Source organism: Henckelia pumila, chromosome 2 (genome assembly GCF_033568475.1).
Source record: "Henckelia pumila isolate YLH828 chromosome 2, ASM3356847v2, whole genome shotgun sequence".
Taxonomy (NCBI): Eukaryota; Viridiplantae; Streptophyta; class Magnoliopsida; order Lamiales; family Gesneriaceae; genus Henckelia; species Henckelia pumila.
This window is the reverse complement of record NC_133121.1, coordinates 117,300,003-117,320,436: the sequence shown is the minus strand read 5'-3', so window position 1 is coordinate 117,320,436 and position 20,434 is coordinate 117,300,003. Positions and strand designations below refer to the sequence as shown.

The following is a 20,434-nucleotide window of genomic DNA, read 5'->3' as shown; positions in this document are numbered from 1 at the left end:
AATAATGCCAAGAACACATGTTGTGAGTAAATTCTTAGAACATTGTTTTTTGGACAATTATATCTCTTTATTTACTTTGAATCATTTTTCTTTAATTATAGACTCGATGGGAGACAACATTGAAGAGGTTGAAGTTGCAAATTCAGAATATGCGATTCCTGAAAATATTGAGGTATTATCTACCAATTCTATTGTAGATCAATTTGAGAGTAAACTACTCACTGGTCAAGTAGTCAAAAGCGTCGAAGATGCGTATTTACTCTATTGCAATTATGCGCATGCTAAAGGGTTCAGCGTTAAAAAAGGTGACGAGGGACATAATAATCATAATTGATCTCTTTCACTTTTTTTTCCTAATTTTGGCAGGGACATGATAATTATGCGCATGCTAAAGGGTTCAGCGTTAAAAAAGGTGACGAGGGACATAATGATCATAATTGATCTCTTTTACTTTTTTTTAAATTGAAAAGAAGTTGAGAAACGAAGGGCATACAGAGTTCATTTTTGCTTTTTAAATTTGGGCTCACTCTTGTCATATGTCTAACCATGGTTAGGACCAAAAAATTGAAAAGAAGTTGAGAAACGAAGTGAACAATATTAATCGAATTACCGACCCGCTACGAAGGGCATACAGAGTTCATTTTTGCTTTTGATCATTACCGGCCTGTTTGAGGGATTCTCAGATTCTGAGAAATTGAGAAACGAAGTGAACAATATTAATCGAATTACCGACCCGCTACGAAGGGCATACAGAGTTCATTTTTGCTTTGAACTCGACTAGTGCACGTCGCAGCTGCTCATTCACGACCCCGCCACATTCGAAAGTTCTGTTCTTGGCGCTCAACCCACCTTCGTCCTCTATTTCACGATTTAAAAAGAATTTCCGCCAAGAAAAATACTTCACCTAAGGTATCCTTCTTTGTAATTTCAGAAGTAATTTAGTTAAATGACGTCGTAATCGATTCACGAAATTGTTTAATTAGCTTGGAACCACCTTGAAGCAATTTACTCATCACCGTTTAAAGTAAACCTTCATATTTTGACTACTGTTTTGGATATGCCTAGAATGTTAATTATTGGTATTGCTTCATTGATCACTTTCTTTGAATTTAACATTGAAATATTTAGTTGACCTGGTATTAATTTGATTTTTGCTTCAGTTAGAAATTTTTGCAAATAGAGTATTGGAAAATTGTGAGTTATGACACTTTTTTTAACATTTGACGCATGTTGTGAGTAAATTTTTAGAACATTGTTTTTTGGACAATTATATCTCTTTATTTACTTTGAATCATTTTTCTTTAATTATAGACTCGATGGGAGACAACATTGAAGAGGTTGAAGTTGCAAATTCAGAATATGCGATTCCTGAAAATATTGAGGTATTATCTACCAATTCTATTGTAGATCAATTTGAGAGTAAACTACTCACTGGTCAAGTAGTCAAAAGCGTCGAAGATGCGTATTTACTCTATTGCAATTATGCGCATGCTAAAGGGTTCAGCGTTAAAAAAGGTGACGAGGGACATAATAATCATAATTGATCTCTTTCACTTTTTTTTCCTAATTTTGGCAGGGACATGATAATTATGCGCATGCTAAAGGGTTCAGCGTTAAAAAAGGTGACGAGGGACATAATGATCATAATTGATCTCTTTTACTTTTTTTTTCCTAATTTTGGCAGGGACGTGATGATCATAACCATAGGTAGCTCAGTATAAGAGTTGCATGTTGTCTCGACTTCTCAAGGTAGATCGTTTGTTTGTTTTTTTTTGAATCTGAAGTAATAAAGTTAAGGTGCTGCTGTAACACCCGGTATTTTAAATACGTAAATCCGCATGCATAATTAGGATATTTAAATAATTTAAATTTGTGATTTATGGGTTAAATAATTATGTGAATTATTTGTGCATGATTTAATTTATTTTCAAGCACTTAACCCATAATTAGTGATTTTTATGATTTATGGCATTTTAATTATTTGATCGCGTAGACGGGACCGTGGACGGACGAGATGACAACTTTCTATCCAAATTATTTTATGAGTCTTATTTGAGCCCAAAAATATTATTTTGAGATTTATTTCCTTAAAATTTTTAGTATTTAATTTTATATAATTTTAGGAGTCCATTTTTATCCAAATTTAGCCATTTTAATGACTTTTAATTATTTTTAAAATTCCCTTAATTTGTAATTTCGAGATTTTTATGTTTTAATTTAAGTTATTAGATTTTTTTTAACTTTTATTTAGAGTGTTTAAAACTTTTAATTATTCTAAAACCTATTTTAATTAAATTAAAAACCTAGACTAATTTAAAAACCTAATTCTACCCTACCCAACCCCACTCCAATCTCTATCACACCAGCCGACATCTCACCCTCCTCCATCATCTTCTTCATCGATTCAAGACATCTCCAAGACTCCATAGCCATTTTTCTTCGAAGCTTCAAGTTTGCTCGTCGTCCCGTCGCCCCGTCGTCCCGAAGCCCGTCGTGCACGTTTTAGCTCTATCAAATCGGTGTTAAGGCATGATTTTCTTCTCTTTTCAATCCTATATCAGTGTATGTATGTGTGTGGGTGTGTATTATCGAGACCTATCATTTTTGACAGCAAGTTTCCAAACTCTTTCTCTTATGCACTCGGTTTTGGTTTTGTGATGTTCATGCTCACGTTTTTACTATCCATGGCTTGAAGGGGGCTGCTGGCTAGGTCCTACGGGGTCCCTAGAGTGTCTAGATGGGTCGGCTTTGGCTGGGTTGGGGCTAGGAGTCACGGTCGATCGAGTTTTAGAAGGGAAGCCATGGGTGCGCAGGTTAGGGTTGTCTTGGAAGAGGGTTCGGTGTTGGGGAAGGAGGTAGCATGGGGTTCGGGCCAGGGCATGGTTCGAACCGGCAGGACCCTGGGAAGGTCCTGCCGGCGGGGCTCCGGCCACGGTGGTCGGAGCTGGGCTGCAGCAAGCCGTGAAGGCCTGCTGCTCGTGCGGCCGCGGCAAGGGGGAAGGGGGAGTATTAGGGTTTCGGGTTTTTGGGTTGTTGGTGGATCCGGGTCGGATCATGTGGTCCGGGTCGGGTCTAAAATAATATGGGTTAAGTTAGTTGGGTCCGGGTCCGGGTTATTTTAATTGGGCTCGGGTATTTTTATTTTAAAGTTTTTAAGTTAATTAGGAGTTAAATGAGCTAATTAAATTCCCAAAAATTTAATTAGTACCATTTAATTTATTTGGGTTTCATTAAATTATTTTGGGTTAATTTAATTATTTTTGGGCTTTTATTAATTTTTATTTAAATTTTTAAGTTGGCCAGAAATTTTTATGGGCTTGGGAGCCCATGAAAGTTATTGGGCCTGTTATTGGGCTTTTTGAGCACATTGGGCCAGTGACAGTGTTATTGGGCCTAATTTAGTCTTAATGGGCTTTGATTGATTTATTGGGCCTAAAAAAGTTGTTAATGGGCTTAAGTACACTAATGGGCCAAGTCTTAAGTTAATGGGCTTGCATGTCTAGGGCCAGCAGTTGAATCAAACCATGAGAAATTGCATGTGTCCTGAGTTTATATTTAATTATTTTATGCATGAAAAGTTATTCGAATATTTATATGATATTAGAAAATAAATTAAATATAAATGAAGGACACACAATTTATTTAAGTACATGCATTCATGAAATCAATTTTTATGCTATGATTGAAGTTCTATGGTTGAGCAAATAAAATATTTTAGGTGGAAATTGAAGTAGTGTGGCCATTTATGTATGGGCAGTTCCTGCCATTTATATATGGGTGGTTCGCCACCAGCCTCGTACGATGGTTTCTTAGACTGATCAGTCGCACTATAAGTATGGGTCACACTTACGGATAGGACCATTCGATGTTAAGAAAATAAGTGCTCAACAACTCAAGTATGTATGAAATTATGTATGTTACGTATAATTCAGTGATTTCTTTAAGCAACATTTATGTTATTATTTTTGAGGCATGCTCATGCATTTATAGATTAAGTATTATGTATGAAAGTGTATTAAATTATTTTAAACCTTTGTTAGTATGCATGTTGGGCCTCTAGGCTCACTACACTGATATGGTGCAGGTGAGTACGTAGAGGAGCAGGTTACCCCTACCGGTGGTGAGGACGTATGAGCGGAGCTGCAGTGGCCCCGTGACCGTAGTCTGCATCGTGCTAGTGTTCTATGCATGAATATTTTAAACACTATTTTAATTGAAGATTTTATTCCAGTGTTGAGATTTAAGTATTATTTTCACGCAACTTTTTAGTGTATGCACTGTTGATTAAATTGTTTTGAATTATTTTAAGTATTGCATGATTCAGACGTTTTAGTAATTATTTTTATGTTGCATAATTATTTATTAAATTTTAAATCTCTTTTATGGTTGTACATATATGTATGGGCATATATGTATATATATATATATATATATATAAATATTTTACTTAGTATTTATTTTAAAATTAAAAGAAAAAGAAAATTTTTTAAATTTTCCGCATTTTTTTGAAATTTATAAGTCTAGGATGTTTTAGTTGGTATCAGAGCACGGTCCTTGGAGGGGTCATTACTGCTATGCTAGCTCAGAAATCCACGCTACCGGTCTGTAAGTTTTAAGTGTTTATAGCATGATTTAATTCTTTGAATTTAAGTTAGCATTACTTTTAAACCACTTAGTTATGCATGGCGATTTACGTAAAGTAATATGTGGTGGTGCAGAATGCCTCCCAGACCAGTGAACCGACGTGGGGGACCTCCACCTCCGCCACCTCCGCAGAATCCTTTATCAGCATTGGAGCAGGCCAATGCTAATATGATGGCGGGTATTACTGCTCTGTTGGAGCAGCAGGCTGCACGTCCCAGACTGTCCCATGAGGAGGACGTTGCTGAGAGGTTCCAGAAGAAGGTGCCCAAGGAGTTTGTTGGTACCACCGATCCTTTGGTGGCTGAGGGATGGATTCGCTCTCTTGAGTCCATCTTTGATTATATGGGGATCACAGACACCGACAGGGTGAGCTGTGCGACGTACATGATGAGAGGAGATGCAACCCTTTGGTGGGAGGGTGCAGTTAGAGGAGTCCATCTACCTACACTGACGTGGACCGAGTTCAGGCGTATCTTCTACGCCAAGTACTTCACTGAGGATGTGCGCAGTCGCATGATCCGGGAGTTTATGAGTCTCCGTCAGGGGGACAAGACAGTGGTCGAGTATGTGAGACAGTTCGAGAGGGGCTGTCGCTTTGTGCCTATGATTTCTGATAGTCCACCAGAGAAGTTGAGGCAGTTTGTGGAAGGTTTGAAGGCGGATATCAAGCATGATGTTCGCATGGCAGACGTACTTACTTATGAGTCTGCAGTCAGTAGGGCCTTGCGTTCCGAGGAGGGTCGAAGAGAAATCCAGAGAGAGCAGCAGGGTAAGAGGCAGTTTCAGCAGACGGGGTATCAGCGATCATCTTCGCAGCCTCCTGCGAAGAAGCAGTTTACAGGGCCATCTAAGGGCCCGAATCAGCAGAGGTCTCAGGGGAAGCCACAGCAGCAGACTAGGGGCGGGGCCCCTACTCCAGGGAGATATCCAGTATGTCCGAAGTGTCAGAAGATGCATTCCGGGCAGTGTCTTATGGGAGCAGGAGTCTGCTATCGTTGCAAAGAGCTGGGGCATCAGATTGCCAACTGCCCGCAGAGGCAGAACATCAGTGGGCGAGTATATGTGATGCAGGCAGAGGAGGCAGACCCAGATACCTCCTTGATCACCGGTATACCTAACCCCTAGAACTTTTTCAATTCTTTGCTTTTGTTTATTGCAATTATATCTGAATGCCTGTTACTTGAGTTTAACTATCAGCATGCTAGAATAAGAATTTTGTTTCTTTGGGATTAGAATTAAGGATTGTAGTGTTTTAACCTTGGGAGCGTAGTGGTATGAATTGTTGGGAATCTTCTGCGTGCAGGGAGAATTCTAGTTGGAGGCAACTCCACGTTTGCGTTGCTAGATTCAGGAGCCACGCATTCGTTTATCTCCCGAGATTTTATCAGACGGATAGGCATTACACCGGAGGTTGTCGACTGTGGTTACGATGTTACCATGCCATCCGGACAGACTATCACTACCACTAGTGTTATCAGGGATCTGGAATTGGAGTTGCAGGGACACTCCATTCGAGCAGATCTAGTGGTTCTTCCATTGACCGGGTTTGACTTGATTTTGGGTATGGACTGGCTATCAGTTAATGGAGCTTTGATTGATTTCCGACGTAGGACAGTGTCAGTGAAGCCAGCAGGAGGTGAGATGTTTACTTTCTTTGCATCTCAGTCTAGCAGTATTCCTCAGATGATATCACTTGTTCGTGCGAGGAAATTATTGCGCCATGGATGTCAGGGCTTTCTTGCTAGTGTGGTCACTACCTCAGACGTTTCTAGCAGATCTTTATCAGATATAGAGGTGGTACGTGACTATCCAGATGTTTTTCCTGACGATTTTGCAGGAGTTCCACCAGTGAGAGAGGTGGAGTTCAGTATTGAGTTGTTGCCGGATACTGTGCCTATCTCTAAGGCACCGTATCGACTTGCTCCTACAGAGATGAGAGAGTTGAAGGAGCAGATTCAGGAGCTGTTGGAGAAGGGCTTTGTTCGTCCTAGCTTTTCTCCATGGGGAGCTCCAGTGTTGTTTGTGAAGAAGAAGGACGGCAGCATGAGATTGTGCATCGACTACCGAGAGCTCAACAGAGTCACAGTGAAGAATAAGTATCCACTACCGAGGATAGAGGATTTATTCGATCAGTTGCAGGGAGCTTCGGTATTCTCCAAGATCGATCTGCGATCTGGTTACCATCAGCTGAGAGTCAGAGATTCAGACGTGTCTAAGACTGCCTTTAGGACACGATATGGGCACTATGAGTTCTTGGTGATGCCCTTTGGGTTGACCAATGCTCCAGCAGTTTTTATGGATCTCATGCATCGTGTCTTCCAGCCGTATCTAGATCAGTTTGTCATTGTATTCATTGATGACATATTGATCTACTCGATGAGCATTGAGGAGCATATACAACATCTGCATACAGCCTTGCAGACTTTGAGGGAGCATCGACTGTTTGCAAAGTTCAGTAAGTGTGAGTTTTGGTTGGAGCAGGTGGCGTTTCTAGGCCACATTATTTCTAGGGATGGGATTGCAGTGGATCAGTCCAAGGTGCAGGCAGTGAGGGATTGGGGGATTCCAAAGAATGCTTCGGAGATTCGCAGCTTCTTGGGTTTAGCAGGATACTATAGGAAGTTCATCAAGGGTTTTTCCTCTATTGCAGTACCCTTGACTTCCTTAACCAAGAAGAACGCGAAGTATATTTGGAGTCCAGATTGTCAGAGGAGCTTTGATCAACTGAAGGATGCACTTACTTCAGCACCGGTGTTAGCTATGACAGTACCACATGAGGAGTTAGTGGTGTACACCGACGCGTCTAAACTGGGTTTAGGCGCAGTGCTTATGCAGTGTGGTAAGGTTATGGCGTATGCGTCGAGACAGCTAAAGATTCATGAGCAGAATTATCCGACGCATGACTTGGAGTTAGCAGCAGTGGTCTTCGCTTTGAAAATCTGGAGGCACTATCTGTATGGCGAAAAGTGCAAGATTTTCACAGACCACAAGAGTCTCAAGTACTTCTTCACACAGAAGGAGTTGAACATGAGACAGCGCAGATGGTTGGAGTTGGTGAAGGACTATGATTGTGACATTAGCTACCATCCGGGTAAAGCTAATGTAGTGGCCGATGCTTTGAGTCGGAAGTCGTCAGTGGTATCATGTCTGACCGTACAGTTACCACTACAGAGCGAGATTCAGAGTTTTGGCTTGGAGTGTTATCCGAGTGGCCATGCACCGAGCTTGTCAGTGTTGACGGTGCAGCCAGTTCTGCGAGATCGGATTAGAGAGGGACAGTCTACTGATGAGGAGTTACAGCGATGGAGACAGAGAGATGAGGCTAGAGGTAATCTCTTGTATACAGTGGAGGATGGTATTGTTCAGTACCGTGGTAGGATGTGGGTACCGAACGTCGATCAGTTGAGAGCTGAGATTTTGGCAGAGGCGCACACATCTCCGTACTCCATTCACCCCGGAAGTACGAAGATGTACAAAGACTTGCAGCTATTGTATTGGTGGCCCGGGATGAAGAGTGACATCGGGAGAGTGGTGTCAGAGTGCTTGACTTTTCAGCAAGTCAAGGCAGAGCATCAGCGTCCAGCAGGACTTCTTAGACCTCTTCCCATTCCGGAATGGAAATGGGAGAATATTACGATGGACTTTGTGGTTGGCTTACCGAGGAGTGCCAGAGGTTGTACAGCGATTTGGGTGATTGTGGATAGACTCACCAAGTCAGCTCATTTCTTGCCGGTGAGGACTACTTATACTTTGACACAGTATGCAGAGCTTTACATTAGAGAGATTGTTAGACTGCATGGCATACCAGTGTCTATTGTGTCAGACAGAGATTCGAGATTCACATCTGCGTTTTGGAAGAGTCTGCACACGGCTATGGGGACTAGGCTTCTGTTCAGTACAGCATTTCATCCCCAGACAGATGGCAGTCTGAGAGAGTGATCCAGGTTCTCGAGGATCTTCTGAGAGCTTGTGTCATTGATTTTCGGGGCTCTTGGGAGACTAGACTGCCATTAGTGGAGTTTACCTATAACAACAGTTTCCAGTCGTCTATAGGTATGACTCCTTATGCAGCATTGTATGGGAGGAGATGTAGATCTCTTGTGCATTGGGATGAGGTTGGTGAGCGGATTTTACTGGGTCCAGAGATTGTGCAGCAGACAGCTGATATTGTGACTCAGATTCGAGATAGGATGAGGACAGCTCAGAGTCGGCAGAAGAGTTATGCAGATGTCAGACGACGAGATTTGGAGTTCGCTGTAGGTGATCACGTATTCCTGAAGGTGTCACCTATGAAGGGAGTAGTGCGTTTTGGCCGGAGAGGCAAGCTTAATCCGAGGTATATAGGGCCATTCGAGATCTTGGAGAGAGTTGGCACGTTGGCCTACCGTTTAGCTCTACCACCAGGGTTAGCGGCAGTGCACAACGTTTTTCATGTATCCATGCTTCGGAGATATGTCTCCAACCCGTCGCATGTGTTGGATTTCGAGCCCTTACAGTTGCCACCAGATCTAGTGTATGAGGAGAGGCCAGTGCGGATCTTGGCAAGGGAGGAGCGGAGGCTTAGGACGCGGGTCATACCGATGGTAAGAGTCCAGTGGCTGAATCACTCGGAGGAGGAAGCTACTTGGGAGACCGAGGCAGACATGAGGACTCGCTACCCGGAGTTGTTCGGGTAAGTACATTAATTTCGAGGACGAAATTCAATTTAAGGGGGGAAGAATTGTAACACCCGGTATTTTAAATACGTAAATCCGCATGCATAATTAGGATATTTAAATAATTTAAATTTGTGATTTATGGGTTAAATAATTATGTGAATTATTTGTGCATGATTTAATTTATTTTCAAGCACTTAACCCATAATTAGTGATTTTTATGATTTATGACATTTTAATTATTTGATCGCGTAGACGGGACCGTGGACGGACGAGATGACAACTTTCTATCCACATTATTTTATGAGTCTTATTTGAGCCCAAAAATATTATTTTGAGATTTATTTCCTTAAAATTTTTAGTATTTAATTTTATATAATTTTAGGAGTCCATTTTTATCCAAATTTAGCCATTTTAATGACTTTTAATTATTTTTAAAATTCCCTTAATTTGTAATTTCGAGATTTTTATGTTTTAATTTAAGTTATTAGATTTTTTTTAAATTTTATTTAGAGTGTTTAAAACTTTTAATTATTCTAAAACCTATTTTAATTAAATTAAAAACCTAGACTAATTTAAAAACCTAATTCTACCCTACCCAACCCCACGCCAATCTCTATCACACCAGACGACATCTCACCCTCCTCCATCATCTTCTTCATCGATTCAAGACATCTCCAAGACTCCATAGCCATTTTTCTTCGAAGCTTCAAGTTTGCTCGTCGTCCCGTCGCCCCGTCGTCCCGAAGCCCGTCGTGCACGTTTTAGCTCTATCAAATCGGTGTTAAGGCATGATTTTCTTCTCTTTTCAATTCTATATCAGTGTATGTATGTGTGTGGGTGTGTATTATCGAGACCTATCATTTTTGACAGCAAGTTTCCAAACTCTTTCTCTTATGCACTCGGTTTTGGTTTTGTGATGTTCATGCTCACGTTTTTACTATCCATGGCTTGAAGGGGGCTGCTGGCTAGGTCCTACGGGGTCCCTAGAGTGTCTAGATGGGTCGGCTTTGGCTGGGTTGGGGCTAGGAGTCACGGTCGATCGAGTTTCAGAAGGGAAGCCATGGGTGCGCAGGTTAGGGTTGTCTTGGAAGAGGGTTCGGTGTTGGGGAAGGAGGTAGCATGGGGTTCGGGCCAGGGCATGGTTCGAACCGGCAGGACCCTGGGGAGGTCCTGCCGGCGGGGCTCCGGCCACGGTGGTCGGAGCTGGGCTGCAGCAGGCCGTGAAGGCCTGCTGCTCGTGCGGCCGCGGCAAGGGGGAAGGGGGAGTATTAGGGTTTCGGGTTTTTGGGTTGTTGGTGGATCCGGGTCGGATCATGTGGTCCGGGTCGGGTCTAAAATAATATGGGTTAAGTTAGTTGGGTCCGGGTCCGGGTTATTTTAATTGGGCTCAGGTATTTTTATTTTAAAGTTTTTAAGTTAATTAGGAGTTAAATGAGCTAATTAAATTCCCAAAAATTTAATTAGTACCATTTAATTTATTTGGGTTCCATTAAATTATTTTGGGTTAATTTAATTATTTTTGGGCTTTTATTAATTTTTATTTAAATTTTTAAGTTGGCCAGAAATTTTTATGGGCATCGGAGCCCATGAAAGTTATTGGGCCTGTTATTGGGCTTTTTGAGCCCATTGGGCCAGGGACAGTGTTATTGGGCCTAATTTAGTCTTAATGGGCTTTGGTTGATTTATTGGGCCTAGAAAAATTGTTAATGGGCTTAAGTACACTAATGGGCCAAGTCTTAAGTTAATGGGCTTGCATGTCTAGGGCCAGCAGTTGAATCAAACCATGAGAAATTGCATGTGTCCTGAGTTTATATTTAATTATTTTATGCATGAAAAGTTATTCAAATATTTATATGATATTAGAAAATAAATTAAATATAAATGAAGGACACACAATTTATTTAAGTACATGCATTCATGAAATCAATTTTTATGCTATGATTGAAGTTCTATGGTTGAGCAAATAAAATATTTTAGGTGGAAATTGAAGTAGTGTGGCCATTTATGTATGGGCAGTTCCTGCCATTTATGTATGGGTGGTTCGCCACCAGCCTCGTACGATGGTTTCTTAGACTGATCAGTCGCACTATAAGTATGGGTCACACTTACGGATAGGACCATTCGATGTTAAGAAAATAAGTGCTCAACAACTCAAGTATGTATGAAATTATGTATGTTACGTATAATTCAGTGATTTCTTTAAGCAACATTTATGTTATTATTTTTGAGGCATGCTCATGCATTTATAGGTTAAGTATTATGTATGAAAGTGTATTAAATTATTTTAAACCTTTGCTAGTATGCATGTTGGGCCTCTAGGCTCACTACACTGATATGGTGCAGGTGAGTACGTAGAGGAGCAGGTTACCCCTACCGGTGGTGAGGACGTATGAGCGGAGCTGCAGTGGCCCCGTGACCGTAGTCTGCATCGTGCTAGTGTTCTATGCATGAATATTTTAAACACTATTTTAATTGAAGATTTTATTCCAGTGTTGAGATTTAAGTATTATTTTCACGCAACTTTTTAGTGTATGCACTGTTGATTAAATTGTTTTGAATTATTTTAAGTATTGCATGATTCAGACGTTTTAGTAATTATTTTTATGTTGCATAATTATTTATTAAATTTTAAATCTCTTTTATGGTTGTACATATATGTATGGGCATATATTTATATATATATATATATATAAATATTTTACTTAGTATTTATTTTAAAATTAAAAGAAAAAGAAAATTTTTTAAATTTTCCGCATTTTTTTGAAATTTATAAGTCTAGGATGTTTCAGCTGCCTTAGTTTCATCATCGTCATTTTAGTTGCGGGAGTTGTGTTGGAACTAGTTAGTTGCATTAACTCTAGTATTTTGTTGGAGAAGAGATTCGAATCTGAAATCATGTGACTGTCTTTCCTCTGATTTGAATTGATCTCTCGTTTGCTGCCTTGGTTACTTCATCGTTGTTTTAGTTGCGGGAGTTGTGTTGCAACTAGTTGGTTATGTTAACTCTAGTATTTCGTTGGAGAAGAGATTCGAATCTGAAATTATGTGACTTTCTTTCATATGATTTGAATTGATCTCTCGTTTGTTGCCTTGGTTACTTCATCGTTGTTTTAGTTGCGGGAGTTGTGTTGGAACTCCTTGGTTGTGTTAACTCTAGTATTTCTTTGGAACTAATTGGTTGCTGTCTTGGTTTCTTCCTAGGTCGAGCACAGGCGCTAACATTTTTTTCCGATCAATTCAAATCATAGGAAAGAAAGTCGCATAATTTCAGATTCAAATATCTTCTCCAACGAAATACTAGAGTTAACGTAACCAACTAGTTGTTGCCTTGGTTACTTCATCGTTGTTTTAGTTGCGGGAGTTGTGTTGGAACTAGTTGGTTGTGTTAACTGTAGTATTTCTTTGGAACTAGTTGGTTGCTGTCTTGGTTTCTTCCTAGGTCGAGCCCAGACGCTAACATTTTTTTTTCTTCCCTTCCTTTTCATTTTCCTTTTCCTTTCTGTTTTCAGAGCTTCTCTATGCTTAAATGCTTATCTTGTAATTTTGAAGGTTTTATGGAAACTAAGCCGCAACAAAGTTGAAAAAGGGATTCGACATTTCAGATCTAATGTCAATGCAAAGCAATGCGAAGGGAGATGATTTTGCTTGATTGAATCATAAGTTGTATTTATTCCAATTGGATCAGTATCAAGTCATGCTTGATGCTTTAGACAGTAGATTATGTATTTTGTTTCTGGCCCTGATGCTTGCCATATCCCGTATTTTCAGTCTCTTATTCAGTTTAAAATTAGCTGGAATTGACAAGGAGTCTATGTATGAAAACCAAATATTTTGCATTGCATTAACATCTTTCATATATTGAAATGGTTAGATATTCTCCTACAATCATGTAAAAAATTTAGAATTTGTAAATAAATATCTTTTGCATTGAATAATGGCGTTCCAGTCATTGGTGAGCGGGAGAGGAATGAGGGAGAAGATAGCGGAAGCATGGGAAGTGCAGAAGTAGCGCAGGAGTAAAAATAAAAGAGCCTGCTATTGAGAAACTTAGTGTGTGGGATAAAAATGGAAGAGACTGTTGTTCAGTAGGTGGTTTTGGATTTGTTGCAATTGCAAGAATCTGTTTTTATAAAAATTAGTTAGTTGTTGCTCAATACAGTGTCTTAAGATTTGCAATGAGAGTTTTAGTTTAAAAAAATAATTTATTATATTTTTTAATAAAACAGTTGGACAATGAAACAGTGGAGAATTTCCAATTCTTGTTGTGAAAGTTTACTTTTCAGATTGATTTTCAGCCTATAAATATCCAATAAAATGAAAGAAAATGAGATACACAAAAAACTCCAAAAACTCTCCAATACGAGCAATTTAAGGCTATCGACTTTGAGTCTTTTACCCAAATTCGAGCAGCAGCAAAATAGTATTATAGGACTTTATTCTGCCCAAAGAAGTTGATCGAATGTGTAGTAGCCCGTGCCCTAATTGAGTAATTAAAGGATTAATTCTAATTAATTGAATTAGGTGTCGGACGGATCGAAAGCTCCGAACAGGATCGGAAGCTCCGATGAGCGATCGGAGGCACCGATGTTATTACGTCAGGCATGACGTGTGGTTGGATCGGAAGCTCCGATCACCCCTATCCGGAGTCAACAAGTGATATTTTGACACGTGGCAGATCAGGATCTTCGGAAGCTCCGATGGCAGGATCGGACGTTCCGATCGAGGTTCGGACGTTCCGATCATTGTCTATAAATAGAAAGCCGAGACTTCACTTTCATTTGCCAATTCCGAGTTCTCCTTTCCTTTCTAGTCCTTTTGGAGCTGTTCTAGTCTTCTTAGGCTTGGTCCGGAGGTCGGAGAGGCGTTCGGTAGTCGTAGCGGAGTTGTGCCCAAGTTCTGGAGGCATCGACATCAAAGGGCTAACGACGGACGAAGGTATAGCTTTTGCTTTCTATAAATATTTAGGAGTATGCAATAGCTTAGTTAAGGCTTTTAGAACACTTTGATGATAGTAGTATCATTTGGCAGTGTAGAGCAGACTATAGGCGTGGACCTAGAGTTGGTAGAGCTTGCACTGTATTGAGGTACGAAAGTACTATTCGAGATATCCTGACTGAGTATGCATGTATTATGTGACTGCATGATTTATATGCCATGATATTATGCTGCATTCATTTGCATCTTGCTGTATCTCCTTCGAGATGTCTGTTAGTAGGGTTGTACCCTATCCTGTTAGTGGAAGGACTTCCATCGATTTGGGTCCGGCGTATCCACGGTTATCTCGGTATGGGAGCCACCTCCTGAAGCGACGGCACAGCGTGCTACATACCAGGGCCCGGTCTGTCTCTGTTATCTGATCCTTGACCTCGAGTCTATAGGGAGTTCACTTTGCATGCATGTATACTCATACTCTCGCACTGAGCGTTTTATGCTCACGTCTCGTACTCTGTATTTTCTGGACACCCTATTCCATGGGGCAGGTTTGCGATTGGACGAGGAGGGTGGATCCAGGAGGGGCTAGTCAGTGGTTGGCCAGCTGGAGCTTCGTCTAGGTTTTATTACTGTTGTTTGGGTTTATACAGCTATTCGATTTGGTTGTATATTATTGGATAATTACAGATTCCTTTACTTGGGATTGTATAATGTTATTGGTTTCCGCAGTTTTATTCTGATATCTGTTTTATTAAGTTAATTGCATGCCTAAGTTCTGTTTAGTAGGTGATCCGGGTAAGGGCCACTACAGAATGGCTGAGAATCAACAGAAGAATTGTCCAGCCAAGAATGTAAGCGTACGTAATCAAAAAGGCAAGTGTATCTTGTTCCTCGTGGGACTTCGATGTGTAGCTATCCATTTGTTTTTCCTTTGATATATATATGATTACTGGAAAATTACATACAATGTTCACTTTGATGCATGTACATCTTGAAAAATGCAAAAATATTTTTTTTTTTTGTTTCTTTTGTACCAAACAAATTTATTTGGTTATTGTAAAATTTTTATGTAAAGAGGAATCAATATATATCCAAATACCATAATTGATTTCATTTTGATTCTTTATAAGATTTCACCAAAATCACTAGTGCACGCCGCAGCTGCTCATTCACGACCCCGCCACATTCGAAAGTTCTGTTCTTGGCGCTCAACCCACCTTCGTCCTCTATTTCACGATTTAAAAAGAATTTCTGCCAAGAAAGATACTTCACCTAAGATATCCTTCTTTGTAATTTCAGAAGTAATTTAGTTAAATGATGTCGTAATCAATTCGCAAAATTGTTTAATTAGCTTGGAACCACCTTGAAGAAATTTACTCATCACCGTTGAAAGTAAACCTTCATATTTTGACTACTGTTTTGGATATGCCTAGAATGTTAATTATTGGTCTTGCTTCATTGATCACTTTCTTTGAATTTAACATTGAAATATTTAGTGGACCTGGTATTAATTTGATTTTTGCTTCAGTTAGAAATTTTTGCAAATAGAGTATTGGAAAATTGTGAGTTATGACACTTTTTTTTAACATTTGACGCATGTTGTGAGTAAATTCTTAGAACATTGTTTTTTGGACAATTATATCTCTTTATTTACTTTGAATCATTTTTCTTTAATTATAGACTTGATGGGAGACAACATTGAAGAGGTTGAAATTGCAAATTCAGAATATGCGATTCCTGAAAATGTTGAGATATTATCTACCAACTCTATTGTAGATCAATTGGAGAGTAAACTACTCACTGGTCAAGTAGTCAAAAGCGTCAAAGATGCGTATTTACTCTATTGCAATTATGCGCATGCTAAAGAGTTCAGCGTTAAAAAAGGTGACGAGGGACATAATGATCATAATTGATCTCTTTCACTTTTTTTTCCTAATTTTGGCAGGGACATGATAATTATGCGCATGCTAAAGGGTTCAGCGTTAAAAAAGGTGACGAGGGACATAATGATCATAATTGATCTCTTTCACTTTTTTTTTCCTAATTTTGGCAGGGACGTGATGATCATAACCATAGGTAGCTCAGTATAAGAGTTGCATGTTGTCTCGACTTCTCAAGGTAGATCGTTTGCTTTTTTTTTTTTTTTTTTGAATCTGAAGTAATAAAGTTAAGGTGCTGCCTTAGTTTCATCATCGTCATTTTAGTTGCGGGAGTTGTGTTGGAACTAGTTAGTTGCATTAACTCTAGTATTTTGTTGGAGAAGAGATTCGAATCTGAAATCATGTGACTGTCTTTCCTATGATTTGAATTGATCTCTCGTTTGCTGCCTTGGTTACTTCATCGATGTTTTAGTTGCGGGAGTTGTGTTGCAACTAGTTGGTTATGTTAACTCTAGTATTTCGTTGGAGAAGAGATTCGAATCTGAAATTATGTGACTTTCTTTCATATGATTTGAATTGATCTCTCGTTTGTTGCCTTGGTTACTTCATCGTTGTTTTAGTTGCGGGAGTTGTGTTGGAACTAGTTGGTTGCTGTCTTGGTTTCTTCCTAGGTCGAGCCCAGGCGCTAACATTTTTTTTCCGATCAATTCAAATCATAAGAAAGAAAGTTGCATAATTTCATATTCGAATATCTTCTCCAACGAAATACTAGAGTTAACGTAACCAACTAGTTGTTTCCTTGGTTACTTCATCGTTGTTTTAGTTGCGGGAGTTGTGTTGGAACTAGTTGGTTGTGTTAACTGTAGTATTTCTTTGGAACTAGTTGGTTGCTGTCTTGGTTTCTTCCTAGGTCGAGCCCAGGCGCTAACATTTTTTTTTCTTCCCTTCCTTTTCATTTTCCTTTTCCTTTCTGTTTTCAGAGCTTCTCTATGCTTAAATGCTTATCTTGTAATTTTGAAGGTTTTATGGAAACTAAGCCGCAACAAAGTTGAAAAAGGGATTCGACATTTCAGATCTAATGTCAATGCAAAGCAATGCGAAGGGAGATGATTTTGCTTGATTGAATCATAAGTTGTATTTATTCCAATTGGATCAGTATCAAGTCATGCTTGATGCTTTAGACAGTAGATTATGTATTTTGTTTCTGGCCCTGATGCTTGCCATATCCCGTATTTTCAGTTTCTTATTCAGTTTAAAATTAGCTGGCATTGACAAGGAGTCTATGTATGAAAAACAAATATTTTGCATTGCATCTACATCTTTCATATATTGAAATGGTTAGATATTCTCCTACAATCATGTAAAAAGTTTAAATTTTGTAAGTAAATATCTTTGCATTGAATAATGGCGTTCCAGTCATTGGTGAGCGGGAGAGGAATGAGGGAGAAGATAGCGGAAGCATGGGAAGTGCAGAAGTAGCGCAGGAGTAAAAATAAAAGAGTCTGCTATTGAGAAACTTAGTGTGTGGGATAAAAATGGAAGAGACTGTTGTTCAGTAGGTGGTTGTGGATTTGTTGCAATTGCAAGAATCTGTTTTTATAAAAATTAGTTAGTTGTTGCTCAATACAGTGTCTTAAGATTTGCAATGAGAGTTTTAGTTTAAAAAGATAATTTATTATATTTTTTAATAAAACAGTTGAACAATGAAACAGTGGACAATTTCCAAAGTTGTGAAAGTTTACTTTTCATAAAATTTAGTGACAAATCTTCGAATAAATTCCAATACACATTTATGATCATCTAAAATCTTCGAATAAATGTCAAATTAATACACATTCACGATAGTCTAAAATATTCGAATAAATACCAAATCAATACAAATTTACGATCGTATAAAATCTTCGAACAAATAGCAAATCTACAACCTAGGAGAAAATACAATGAAGCCTTCAACTTCCTAAACATCGAGATTCAATCGTATCTCTTGAACCAAAAATGCATGAGTATGGTTCTCACTTTCCTCACATTGCACTCGAAACAAACAATTTCACTACTCCTCCTGCATCAACAATTAAAAAATATAAGGTACAAGTCGAATTAATATTTTTATCTTAAGAATTGCAAATAAGTCTACACAATACAATACAAACTTTGTATCATAATATACCGAACAAATCTTAATAATGTGCCTAACAAATTTTAATTAATGGTAACATTATCAATATATATTAAGACGAGAAAAAAAAAACACATGAAACTTTTTCATTTCTATGATTCAGAAAACATTGTCCATTAAAATGTTTGTTGCGGATTTGGTTCCTAGATATTCGTTTTCTTATTCGAAAGATTGACAAGCGAGGTTTCGATTAGCAAGACAAACCAATAAATAGATTCAAGCCCTCATATTACAGAACTTCCGAACAAACAATCATGACATGAGTTAAAAAGCCCTTACCTACATGATTTCATAAACTAAAAATCAAGAAATGTAACAAACCTTCAAGTTCACAAGGGTTGAAGTCTAAAACAGTGACAAGTTTCAAATTAATACGTTTGCTACGGATTTGGTTACCACATATTCATTTTCTTTTTCGAAATATTGACAAGCAAGATATCGATTAGCAAGGCATACTAATAATTTAGATTCATCGCCTCACATTATAGAACATCCGAGCAAACAATTAGGGCATCAGTTAAACTGTAAAATAAGAGGATAAAACAAGCCTTAAACACTAGCTTTTTGGAAAATTAACCAGAACTTCATAAAAAACAAGTGGAAAAACAATTGACGCCCACAAAAAAATCTTAATCTCTTCAATCTGCAAGTGAAGAATATCGTTCAAAAAAAAAAAATTTGCACCTCTTCGATGGAATGAGTTAAACTGTAAATAAGGGGATAAACAAGCCTTAAACACTAATTCATTCGGAAAATTACCGTTCAAATTAAAAATCAGTTGGCCCCCAAAAAATATCTGCATCAAAGAATACGGTAAAAAAAAAAGTCTGCACCTCTTCGATCTTTCAAACCAATACTATGTAAGAGGCTTTTTTGCACAACCTAAAAGAATATGGTTAGAAAAATACCGACTAATAATGGAGCCCTTGAATATCGATCTGTACCTCTTCGATTTGAGACACTAATCTTCCTCTTTAGATCTGCTATTTCTACTGCCTTCTTTTACAAAGTAGAGTGGATTGAATAAAAATCAAAAAAATCCGTGAACCCGTTTTTTTCATCGTCGTGATTTTTCTTCCAAAAAATTGAAAAAGAATGTTAGGTAAATTTGAGAGAATGAGAGATGAATCGATTAAAAGATTCTCAGATCTAACCAACGAATATACCATGGTTGAGAATGAGAGATGAATCGATTAAAAGATTCTCAGATCTAACCAACGAATATACCATGGTTAACCATGGTCAAGGTGAATGAGTTTTTTTAATTTAAAAAATCCCCGTTTGATTAAAAGTGAGCCAAAATTTGAGAATTTTTATTTTTTAAAAAAATTTAATATTCAACGCCACATGTCGTTTGATAACTAGCCCAGGACAGTACCCTAAGGCCACATCGACTCATCCGTGATAGCTAAGGAAAGCAAAGAAACCCCAATCAGTGCAGACTCACTTAATTTCTTCCATAATTAATTAATTACATCAAATGTTTACTGGTTCTTTAATCTTTAGCATCAGCAAAAAAAGTCTGTCACTCCACTAAATTATATCAACTCATTATTTTGTGCATATTGTCCCTTCACGTGCCCCCGTAATTTCCAGTTATCGACGATGGGATCGATGTTATAATTTGAATTGCAAGTTTTGTTATTCATGACTAGTAAACTAATACACATGTTGCGTATTTATACATTTTATTTCTCGTAAAGACATAAAACAAAAGCATTGGTAAAAAATAAAAATAAAATCTAAGCTAATTTAGAAAAATATATACCAAAATTATAAAAGGAAAACTGAAAAACAACCAAATTTGGTGATTAAAAAAAATTTTTAAAAAAAAAAGAAAGAAAGAAAGAGAATATGGCACTGCACACCTACCGTAACAAGTCTCACGCTGCTCAATACATAGGAATAGATATAAGATGGGAAAATTAGCGTTTTAGTTCTGTATGTTGCCTTCTTTTTGGTTTTGGTCTTGTATGTTGGCTTGTTTTGGAAAAGATTCTGTAACTCGGTTTTTGTTTTTGGATTTAGTCCTATATGTTGGCTTATTTTGGTTTTGGTCTCATAAGTTGGTTTGTTTTTTGGTTTTTGTCCTGTAAGTTATCATGTTTTGAAATTTAGAATTTGATATCTATTATTTTTATAAA

At 38.4% G+C, this 20,434-nt stretch overlaps 1 long non-coding RNA gene across 2 annotated transcripts; it reads left to right on the top strand.

Annotated features, from left to right (window-relative positions):
* The first annotated feature begins 595 nt into the window (after window positions 1–595).
* On the top strand, window positions 596–13,119 carry LOC140885321 (uncharacterized). Of its 2 annotated transcripts, none has more exons than XR_012150871.1 (4): window positions 596–909; window positions 1,408–1,515; window positions 1,685–1,749; window positions 12,852–13,119. It is a non-coding gene; the product is annotated as an uncharacterized lncRNA (long non-coding RNA). The 2 variants fall into 2 exon arrangements; XR_012150870.1 differs by having other exon boundaries at window positions 1,336–1,515.
* Window positions 13,120–20,434: the final 7,315 nt, after the last annotated feature.